Below are 11,447 nucleotides of genomic sequence, written 5' to 3' on the forward strand. Positions count from 1 at the left end.
GCAAAGTCTGCATTTATCTGTTGTGATATTGGGATCTTTAATAATATGCTTGCTGTAATATCTGGTGTTTATTGTTTGATCCTGTATTGCAATCATGAATCCTTCCGTCTCACTGTATATATTGCCTTTTCTTAGCCATGTGTTGGATGCGTCTCGATCGATGTGTGGCTGTGTTAGATGATACGGGTTCTTGCCATGTAGTGTTTTCTTTTTCCAATTTACTTTCTTCATGCCTGTTGATGTTATGTGATCTAATGGGTTGTAGAAGTGGTTATGAAATTGCAGTGGTGTAGCCGATGTATTTATATGAGTGATTGCTTTGTGTATTTTGCTAGTTTCTGCTCGTTCTAGAAAGAATTTTCTTAAATTGTCTACCTGTCCATAATGTAGGTTTTTTATGTCGATAAATCCCCTTCCTCCTTCCTTTCTGCTTGATGTGAATCTTTCTGTTGCTGAATGTATGTGATGTATTCTATATTTGTGGCATTGTGATCGTGTAAGTGTATTGAGTGCTTCTAGGTCTGTGTTACTCCATTTCACTACTCCAAATGAGTAGGTCAATATTGGTATAGCATAAGTATTTATAGCTTTTGTCTTGTTTCTTGCTGTCAATTCTGTTTTCAGTATTTTTGTTAGTCTTTGTCTATATTTTTCTTTTAGTTCTTCTTTAATATTTGTATTATCCATTCCTATTTTTTGTCTGTATCCTAGATATTTATAGGCATCTGTTTTTTCCATAGCTTCTATGCAGTCGCTGTGGTTATCCAATATGTAATCTTCTTGTTTAGTGTGTTTTCCCTTGACTATGCTATTTTTCTTACATTTGTCTGTTCCAAAAGCCATATTTATATCATTGCTGAATACTTCTGTTATCTTTAGTAATTGGTTGAGTTGTTGATTTGTTGCTGCCAGTAGTTTTAGATCATCCATGTATAGCAAATGTGTGGGTATCTTCCAGTAATATTGTATCCATAATATGTATTATTTAGCATGTTGGATAGTGGGTTCAGAGCAAGGCAGAACCAGAAAGGACTTAATGAGTCTCCTTGGTATATTCCACGCTTAATCTGTATTGGCTGTGATGTGATATTATTTGAATTTGTTTGGATATTAAGTGTGGTTTTCCAATTTTTCATTACTATGTTTAGGAACTGTATCAATTTAGGATCCACTTTGTATATTTCCAATATTTGTAGTAACCATGAGTGGGGTACACTATCAAAAGCTTTTTGGTAATCAATGTATGCGTAGTTTAGCGACCTTTGTTTAGTTTTAGCTTGATATGTCACCTCTGCATCTATTATCAGTTGCTCTTTACATCCTCATGCTCCTTTGCAACAGCCTTTTTGTTCTTCATTTATAATTTTGTTCTGTGTTGTATGTGTCATTAATTTCTGTGTAATGACTGAAGTTAATATTTTGTATATTGTTGGTAGGCATGTTATGAGGCGATATTTCTGGGTTTGCTGTGTCTGCTTGATCTTTAGGTTTCTGATAAGTTATTCCATGTGTAAGTGTATCAGGGAATGTGTATGGGTCTGCAATGTAACTGTTAAATAATTTAGTTAGATGTGAATGTGTTGAGGTGAACTTCTTTAGCCAAAAATTTTCTATTTTATCTTTTCCAGGGGCTTTCCAACTGTGAGTAGAATTAATTGCTTGGGTGACTTCATGTTGCAAAATTATCACTTCAGGCATTTGTGGTATCATCTTGTATGTGTCTGTTTCTGCTTGTATCCACCATGCATGCCTGTTATGTTGTACCGGGTTTGATCATATGTTGCTCCAGAAGTGTTCGATGTCTGTTATGTTTGGTGGATTGTCTGTTTTAATATGTGTGTTATCTATTGTCTGGTAAGATTTCTTTTGGTTTGTGTTGAATGTTTGGTTTTGTTTCCTTCTATTTTCACTTTTTTTGTATCTTCTAAGTCGTTTGGCCAATGCTTGTAATTTCTGCTTCTTTTCATCTAATTGCTCTATCGCTTGTTGTTGTGAGATTTTACCTAACCTTTTTCGTTTTTTTTCTGACATTTCATTTCTTATAAATTGTGTTAGCTGTCCGATGTCCTTTCTCAGTTTTTCTATTCTGATCTGTAGCCTGTGTTGCCATGCTGGTTTTGTGGGTTTCTTCTGTGTGTTGGTTGGTTCTGATCTATGCCTAGTGTGTATATTTACTGTAGTGAGTGCTCCTATATAAACCAGTAGTTGTAACTCTTCCATAGTTGTGTTTTCATTTATTTTGTTGTGTATGATTGTGTTGATAGTTTTTATTGTTGTTTCGACTTGTGGGTTATTTGGCGGTCTTTGCAAGAATGGTCTAATGTCTGTATTTGTGTCTTTGTATTCTATATATGTCAGGCTGAAATTTTTCTTCTATATCTAACATGTGTGTCACTTCGTGTTCTATTTGTGCTTGTTCTGGTGGTTGTCTTAAAATTTCGTTTTCCTCTGATTGTTTAATTGATGCGTGTTGTTCTTTGTTTGTTTGCTCTGGGATGTTTGAGTCCATTTCTGTGTTTTCTTTTTCTTCTGATTGCACATTATTTTGTTCCAGTATTTGTTGTACTCGTTGTTTGATGTTTTCTAATCCTGACTGGGGTATCCTGTTCTTTTTGATTATTACACGGATCTGATCAGCTAGTCGTTGTTCTGTTAAAAATTTTAATTCTGGGTATCTGGTAATAAATGTTGTATATACTTGTGATCTATATCCAGTTGTGTTGGTTCCTAGGTTTGTTGCTTGGTAATAACAGAACATGTGCCGATTAACTTCATCCGACCATCTCATCCTCTTTGTTTTCCTTCTAGGGTGGTTGCAGGAAGCATATCCTGCAAAACACCTCTATTTGGATTTAAATCATTTTCCAGTTGGCTAGCAGTGTCGTTACCATTGTGGGTGGGCATAGGGTTCAAGCGTCGTCCCCGACCATGACGGCGCTTGTCCGAGGCTTCTTTAGTTCTGTCCTGAACCAACTAATCACACTAAAAGGGGGGTTAGCCCTATTAGTGGTTTGTTGTTTTCGTCGCCTTTTACGACTGGCAGAACATACCGGAGGCCTATTCTTTTCCCGGGCCTCCACGGTGTTTATTATTATTATTATTATTATTATTATTATTATTATTATTATTATTATTATTATTATTATTATTCTCATTATCATTATTATTATTGATAGTGGAACCAGCAATAGTACAAGTACTGCCAGTATTAACTTTAATACCTCTTAATTAGTATCATTTATTAACATTGTCTCAATTACATTCGAATCATTTTATTAATATTTGTCATGTTAAAGTTATTGTTATTTATGAGGTAATTAGAATGATGAAAACATACTGGCGGACCGCTGTGGCCGAGCTGTTCTAGGCACTTCGTCCGGAACTGCGTGACTCCTACGGTCGCAGGTTCGAATCCTGCCGCGGGCATGGATGTGTGTGATGTCCTTAGGTTAGTTAGGTGTAAGTAGTTCTAAGTTCTAGGGGACTGATGACCTCAGAAGTTAAGTCTCATAGTGCTCAGAGCCAAAACGTACTGTTATGTGAAACCTTTGTCCGATGTAAGAGAAGGCGAGAAGGAGGAATAAATACATGTGCAGTAGTCAATTTCTTCTTCGTTAGAATGCAATATGTTACCTTTATTTTCGTTAACGGTCAGCTGCCAGGCGCTGCATCAACAGTCAAGTATCTGTAAGTTTCCTGCACGTCGCCACGGCCTTCTGATGTTGCTACTTTCCTACAGGCAATTCCATCATATGCAAACAGCCTCCTGGAGCATCCGACGCTTTCTGCTGGATCGTCCATATGCACTTTAAACAGTAAGGCTTCTATCTAACTTCCGTAGGGTACTCCTGAAATTACCTCTATATCTGTTGATATTGTTGTCTTTGGAGCGACATGTTGAGTTCTAACTGCAAGGAAGCCATGGATCCAGAGACACATGTCTGGTCCGATACTCGGTAAGTCCGGGTTTTTTCACTAAACGACACTGCGGTACTGTATTAAATGCCTTTCTGATGTAGGGGAAAGCGCCGTCAACCGGAGCTCCGATGTTTAAGGCACTCCTGATCTTTAGGACGAACAAAGAGAGCTGACTTTCGCAAGATAACTGTTTGCGGAAATCTTGCTGATTTTTATAGACTTGATTTTCGTACCATAATACACTGAGGCGACAAACGTCATGGGATGCCTCCTAATATTGTGTCGGAGCTCCTCTTGCCAGGCGTAATGCAGCAACTTGACGTGGTTCGTACTCAACAAATCGTTGGCAGCCCTTGCAGATATATTGAGCCATGGTGCCTTTACAGCCGTTCGTAATTGCGAAATTGCTGCCGGTGCAGGCCTTTGTGCACGAACTGACTTCTCGATTATGTCCCATAAATGTTCGATCTTGGTGGCCAAATCAATCTCTCGAATTGTACAGAATGTTCTTAAAACCAGTCACGAACAATCGTGACCTGGTCACATGACATCAATGTTTTGGAACGTGAACTTCATGAATGGTTGAAAATGGTCTCCAAGTAGCTCAACATAACCAATTCCACCCAATGATCGGTTCATTTGAACTAGAAAACCCAATCCATTCCATGTAAGGACAGCCCACACCATTATGCAGCCTCGACCAGCTTTCACAGTGCTTTGATGACAATCCAGGGCATCGTTGGGTCTGCGCAACACTCTAATCCTACCATCAGCTCTTATAGATTGAAACCTGGGCTCGTCTGACAAGGCCACGGTTTTCCAGTCGTCTGGGGTCCAACGGGTATGGCCACGAGCCGACGAGAGGCGCTGCAGGCGATGTCGTACTGTTACCAAAGGCAGTCGCGTCGGTCGTCTTCACCACAGCCCACTGACACAAAAATTTCGCCTCACTATCCTAACAGACATGTTTGTCATACGTCCAGATTGATTTGAGCTGTTATTTCACGCAGTGTTGCTTGTCTGTCAGCATTGTCAACTCTGCACAGACACCACTGCTCTTGATTGGTAAGTGAAGATCGTCGGCCATTGCGTTGTCCATGGTGAGAGGTAATACCGGAAATCTGGTAATTTTGTTACCCTCTTGACAGTGTGAAAGTCGGAATATTGAATTCCCTAACGACTACCGAAATGGAAGTCCCGTGCGTCTAGCTACAACTACCCCTCCACGTTCGAAGCCGGCGAATTTACGTCGTGCGGCTATAATCATGTCAGACACCTTTTCACACGGATCACCTGAGTTCAAATGACAGCTCCGCCAATGCACTGCTTTTTTATACACGATACTTTTGTGCGCGATACTATCGCCATCTTGATATGTGCGTATCGTTATCGCATGCCTTTTGTCACCTCAGGGTAAGTAAAAATGCAACATGTTCCACAGTTCTGCAACAGATTTACGTCAGCGACATAGGCTGAAAATTAAGTGCAAAGTGCATCTGTCCTGCAACCCTTCTTGAAAATGGTAACAACCTGAGCTTTTTTTCAGTTGCTAGGTATCCTTTGTTGCTCCAGCAACCTACAATTAACTGCTGCTAGAAGGGGAGCAAGTTCTTTCTCATAATCTCTGTAGAATTTTACAAGTATCTCATTTGATTCATATGCCTTTCCACTGTTAAATAATTTTAGTTGCTTTCTGTTCGGCAATCACTTATGTCAATATTTGCCATTTAGGTTCTCGTGTGATAACTGCAAGGACGCACCATATTATATCTTCCGCAGTGTAACAGATTTGGTGCTAGTATATTCACAGAGCGAATGAATGAAAGATTCAGATCCCCAGATTTTTTACATAAGGTCAAAATTTCCTACGGTTTTTTGTCACATCGGCTAGTGGTGGTGGTGGTGGTGGTGGTGGTGGTGGTCAGGGTCCACGCTCGACTCCCGGTTAGTCATTCACACTGCACTTCGCGTGCCGTATGGACGTCTCTCGGGTGGGAGCGCTTGCACCGTATTGTGAGACCAGTAAGGGGTCTGAACTTTGCTGGTAGCCACCATCACAGTGGACGATACCGTAACTAGTCTTTACTTCAAAGGATACCTTTATTGCGTCGTCCCAAAATCCACAGAATGTTCGTCCTTTCAAAATCAATTATGGCTTTCTACCAAGTTGTGCTCAGTGATTGTGCCAATTTATCTTTCTGTCCCACGTGAACGTACCTGACATGCTCCAAGCAGCGCTGCTGAACATAGAGTTATGTCGACCCGATTCACCGCCACCAGTCCACGGCTCGTGATCTAGTTGAAGACGGCACAGTAGCTCAGCGTGTTTGACCAGGGGACCGGATACATTCTGTAATAAAATAACTGAGCGCAGTTTCTCATCCGCGTACACTGAATGATGTCATGAGACGTCCACACAGAAACAGTGACGAGGAAACGACAAAGAAACAGGTCGAAAGAAATAAGACAAAAAAAAAGTGGTTGGCGTTGAGGCTCTGGATCGCGGGTTCCCGGGTTCGATTCCCAGCCGAATCGGAAACTTTCTCTGTTAATCTCATCTTCATCGCCTTAGAAGTCGCCGAAGTACCGCCAAATAGAAAGACTTAAAGAGCAAACTTAAACTGAATACTGTAGATGCTAGACTTGAGCAGTCCCACTGGATCCTTGTCAGAGCCAAATAGATCTGCAATCTACTGCGATGGTCCGAAGATTGTTTTAACTTTGTATTTTTTTGCTGTTGGTGATCCCGCGTATGGCAGAAATGCCAGTCATTTGTCCTCTTCCTGTGTTATTTCAGAGCTACACTTTGTATGTATCACTTCTTAATTTTTTTCTCACTGTAGTTAGTGCTCTGAAAGACTACCCAAGGTACTCCATTTCGGTAGACAGGCTCACCTGGTTACTTATGGCCCGAGCCTTGTGAACACGAGTATTGAGAACAGTGCCACTTTGAGCCACGCGTTGGCAGCCAGATGGCAACAAGTGCAGTTCACAAGCTGCGACATTGTCGCGAATAAAACAGTGACCCGTATATACAATAAGTTTCCTTTTATTTACGTCTATGGTCACAACAATAGTGGCTGCAGTACATTAGGACTTTGTTTTTATAAAACAAATCTGATGATGTTCATTATAGACAGAAATCGGAAATCTGTTAACAAAAAGTTTGTGATCATAGACGGAAATTAAAAGAAACTTAAGTGCAGTTCAATTGGCGTCACAGCGTGACCTAAAATGGCATCTTCGTACCCAAATGTCCAGAAGCAAGAAACCCTCTTCTCCACCTCCATGGTGAACTTTACCCTGCCGTGGATGGTGCTGATGTGCCCAAGAAATTCACCAACGGAAGTGCTTGCGTTTGAGTTGTGCTTTGTCTATAGCAATATACTCAAAATATTCCGTATATGCATTCGGTACTTTCGGTGTCAGGGGAGACCCCATAGCCACGCCACTGGCTCGTAAAAACGCCTGCCGCTCTGAAAGTAAATGTCGACAAATGAGGCACACTCGATGAATAATGACGCAACATTCAAGTTCACCAACAGATCACACTTTGAGTCGAATGTCTTTACACCACTTTCACAAACTCGTATGAGTTTTTCACTTGGTGCACACAGCATCTCACTGAAGGCTTCAGTAATTATGCCTGATACTTCGCCAGACTGTAAGTCAATGATCTGATGGTGTTTACTGTCAGATGTAGTGGCATTCCTTCCTAATGTGCTTTCGAAAGACAGTAGCCATCGCTGATGTCACATCCTTCGTGAGTCCTTTGTACGCTGTCTCCTGCAGTAGCGTGGAGATATCTAATGGTAATCGGTGGCACATAATAAAATCGACGCATTGCCTTTATCCGCCGGCACAATGAAAATGTGTCCATCCTCTCGCAGGGTGCAAAGCGCTCTGCGGTCTGCTTTTGTCTGTCAGTTGCGTGAGTGGTGTCACGTTTGCAGAAAGTCTAGGAAATTCAGTGTTATGAGTTCGTGAGAAGGGTTATGCGGGGGAGGAGGGGGGGGGGGGGGGCGGATAAGTTCAGACAGGATTCGAATGGTGGAGGATCAGCGGTTACGCGAGTAGACGGAAATAAAGGCGAGATGGAGTGCAGTTCGGCGATTTGGAGGGAGTTACAGAATTTTTGTGGAGCAGAAATACGGGTGAAATTAGCATAAGAGGGGATATTTCGTAGGCAGGCTTTGCAGGTGTGGAACGTGGTGGGCGGGTGTAATCACCATGTTCGGCTGTTTATCAGCTTGAATCTATTGCGGGCGTTTTGTTGTACTGATAGCAGACAGAATTTCCGCATTCGTTTACAGTCGAGGGTTATTCGGAGGTGTTTTGTATGTTAATGTATTAATTGTATAGGGTGGCTGGAAAAGATACGGTAGAAGGCTTGAAGGCAGATCCATAATCGAATAGACAGTTGGAAAAACATTTATCGAAAATTCAGAAATCACGCTTGTACACCCACCATCAAAGACGATTTGATGCGGTGGCGCACCTGTGCCGGGTATTTACGACCGCTGCCCCACAGCTGAATCGCTATTTTCGTCGTGAAATTGCTCGGAGGTTAATCAGGTGGACCGGACGCACGCAGCCGCAGAAGCGCCCGCGCAGTGCAGACCTGTTGCTTCTCGTGTGTGTGTGTGTGTGTGTGTGTGTGTGTGTGTGTTCAGAGTGCGAAGGGACGCGACGACTCGCTGTGTCCGACCTGCAAAGCCGATTTGCGCGCCGCTCGCTCCCGTGCTGAATATGCCGCGCTGCCCTCTACCTACGCAAGCCGCCAATGACAGATGACCTGGCCGGCCGGTGTGGCCGTGCGGTTCTAGGCGCTTCAGTCTGGAACCGCGTGACCGCTACGGTCGCAGGTTCGAATCCTGCCTCGGGCATGGATGTGTGTGATGCCCTTAGGTTAGTTAGGTTTAATTAGTTCTAAGTTATAGGCGACTGATGACCTCAGAAATTAAGTCGCCTAGTGCTCAGAGCCATTTGAACAGATGACCTGTCCGTCGGTTTTGCACTTGGGGACTCCCAGGGATCGAACAACGGCACCTTTTGAGTTGATAGATCGGTATTATACAGAAGACGGGAGATTTTTATTATGTACATCCAAAGGCCACCTAACATTTTATGGATTTGTGCTGATACGCTATCTGATCAAAAGTATTTGAACATCTGTTAGTAGGCATTAATACAGGATGTGTCCACCATTCGACTTTGTGACAGACTGAATTCTACTGCGGACATTTTTAATGAGGTGTCTGAATGTCTTTTAAGGAATGGCAGTTCCCTTCTTTTTCTTTCAAGAGCCAAAAACCAGAATGTTGGACGTCAGGATATTAAGCGAAGTCGACGTTGTGACTCATCCCCAATATGTTCCATTGGGTTCAGATCTGGACTGTGGGCAGAGCGGTCCATTTCAGGAAGATCCTTGTCGGCAAGTACATTTCAGAAATGTTGTTGTCGACAAAGTATTGCCTCACATGTGTTGCTTTTTTACGGGATGCATTGTCTTGCTGGTACAATCACTGATCGATTTGAACAGTTCCTCTAGCGTCAGCAGCAAACAGTGCTATGAAAGGCGTTCATATTCTTCCTCATTTAGCGTTTCATTAAGCGCAATAAGGAGACCAAAACATTCGGTTCCACTGTCCTATGACGTCGCTCTTCACGCCATCTCCAGCATCGCTTAGAATTCCCTATAAAAAGGTTTGTCTAGTTAGCGGCAGCTCGACCATTGTGGTGTTAGTTTAGCCATTGTTGCTCCTTCGCATTTCCATTTCATTGTCCCATCTCCAAGAGTCGACTTGGGCAGCCTTAGAAGTGACAAAATTTCAAATGGCTCTGAGAACTATGGGACTTGACATCTGAGGGCATCAGTCCCCTAGACTTTGAACTACTTAAACCTAACTAACGTAAGGACGTCACACACATCCATGCCCGAGGCAGGATTCGAACCTGCGACCGTAGCGGTCGCGCGGTTCGAGACTAAAGCGCCTAGAACCGCTCGGCCACTGCGGTCGGCGACGAAATGTCCCTCATGTGTTTGTTACTCTGGTAACATCCAACGGCTACTCCATTTTAGAAGTCACTGAGCTCTCCGACTGACGCATTCTCTTTCTCTGCAGAGGACGCAATGCTCCCCCCTCCATTTTTTACTAGCGGGTCCGTCCCTTGTGACATCTATAGATCAACTCCACATTACATAGAGTGTCCGCTTATTTTTGATCACTTAACATACAACATTGTGAATAAAATAAAATTTAGTAGTACAAAAGTTCCAACAAAGTAACAAACAGAATTGGAAAACCAGTGAAATAACGTGAGAAAACATAAAGCTATTTGCACGAAAGTTGGTAAGTTGCTATCACAAAAAAGTGGTTCTTTCCACGCAGTCCCCTCATACTCCAAGAAATGGATACACATGTAGGTTCACTGAAAAAAAAAAAAAAACGGATCTGTTAATTTGTGAAATCAAAAAGTTCGTTCTGTGGTTATCCAACATGTATGTTGCTTGTCATATTTGAACAGTTAATATATTATTTCAATATGCGATTTTTTATAAACTAACATGTCTTTGAAAAATGTGTATACACGTACTTTACTTCTGAAAAGGGCCTTATCTACCACATGCCCGTTTAATAAACCTCTTCCGTTTCTTTCTGCCGAGTATGCACGTTTGTGAGTGTAAATAATATGCGAAAATAGTTTCATTGCGGTGTTATACTTAGCAAAAAATGTTATATTCGCAGGTACATTGTAAGAGTTTAAAAAACTGCATATATTCTAACGTAATTTTGTGTATCTTTTACGATAATTTTGCGAAATCACTATAAGCTTTCGTAGCCACGCTTTTCTGTTACGTTGAAATGACAATGAAGGTCCTTAGATATTCAACTTGTGTTAGATAATACCAGAATTAGACATAAATTGTTCTTATTTTTTACATCAAAAATGGAATTACAATCGTGTACATTAAGTTTTATCTTTCGTTCTTTTTTCTGTAACTACTGTCCATAGAATTAGTATTCATTTTCTGCAGTTTTGTGCTTAAATTTCGTTATTTTTGAACGCAATATTTTCATGAGCGTAGAACTGTACAGTTGTTAGAGACGTTTAAAGGGCTGTAATTGATGTATACGAACTGTCTGATGCTCTGTGATAACGAAACGATCTGGACAACAAAGAGTAGTGATTCCTTGTCGGAGGTAAGACGTAGAGCGAAACGTAGCCACGTAAGAGAATGTCTTTCCCTCTTTTTTATATATGTGAAGCACAGAATGAGAAGTGGGCGGTTAGATGTATTTAAGCGTTCGTTTCCAAAACCAAATATTTCGTTTACAAGTTGTAACAAAGTGTGGTTTGACCGTATACGTGTAGTTATACTCTGGTTACTACAAAGACAGAAAAAAAATCGCAACGCCAAGGAGGAGTTGTGCGACATAAACCAAAGTTAGAGGCGTGTTTCTACATCTGAAAGATGAAGCCCATTCAGCATTCGCGCCAGACGGGTAAGAGTGGCGTTAGTAGCC

Source organism: Schistocerca piceifrons, chromosome 1 (assembly GCF_021461385.2).
Source record: "Schistocerca piceifrons isolate TAMUIC-IGC-003096 chromosome 1, iqSchPice1.1, whole genome shotgun sequence".
In the NCBI taxonomy this organism is placed as follows: Eukaryota; Metazoa; Arthropoda; class Insecta; order Orthoptera; family Acrididae; genus Schistocerca; species Schistocerca piceifrons.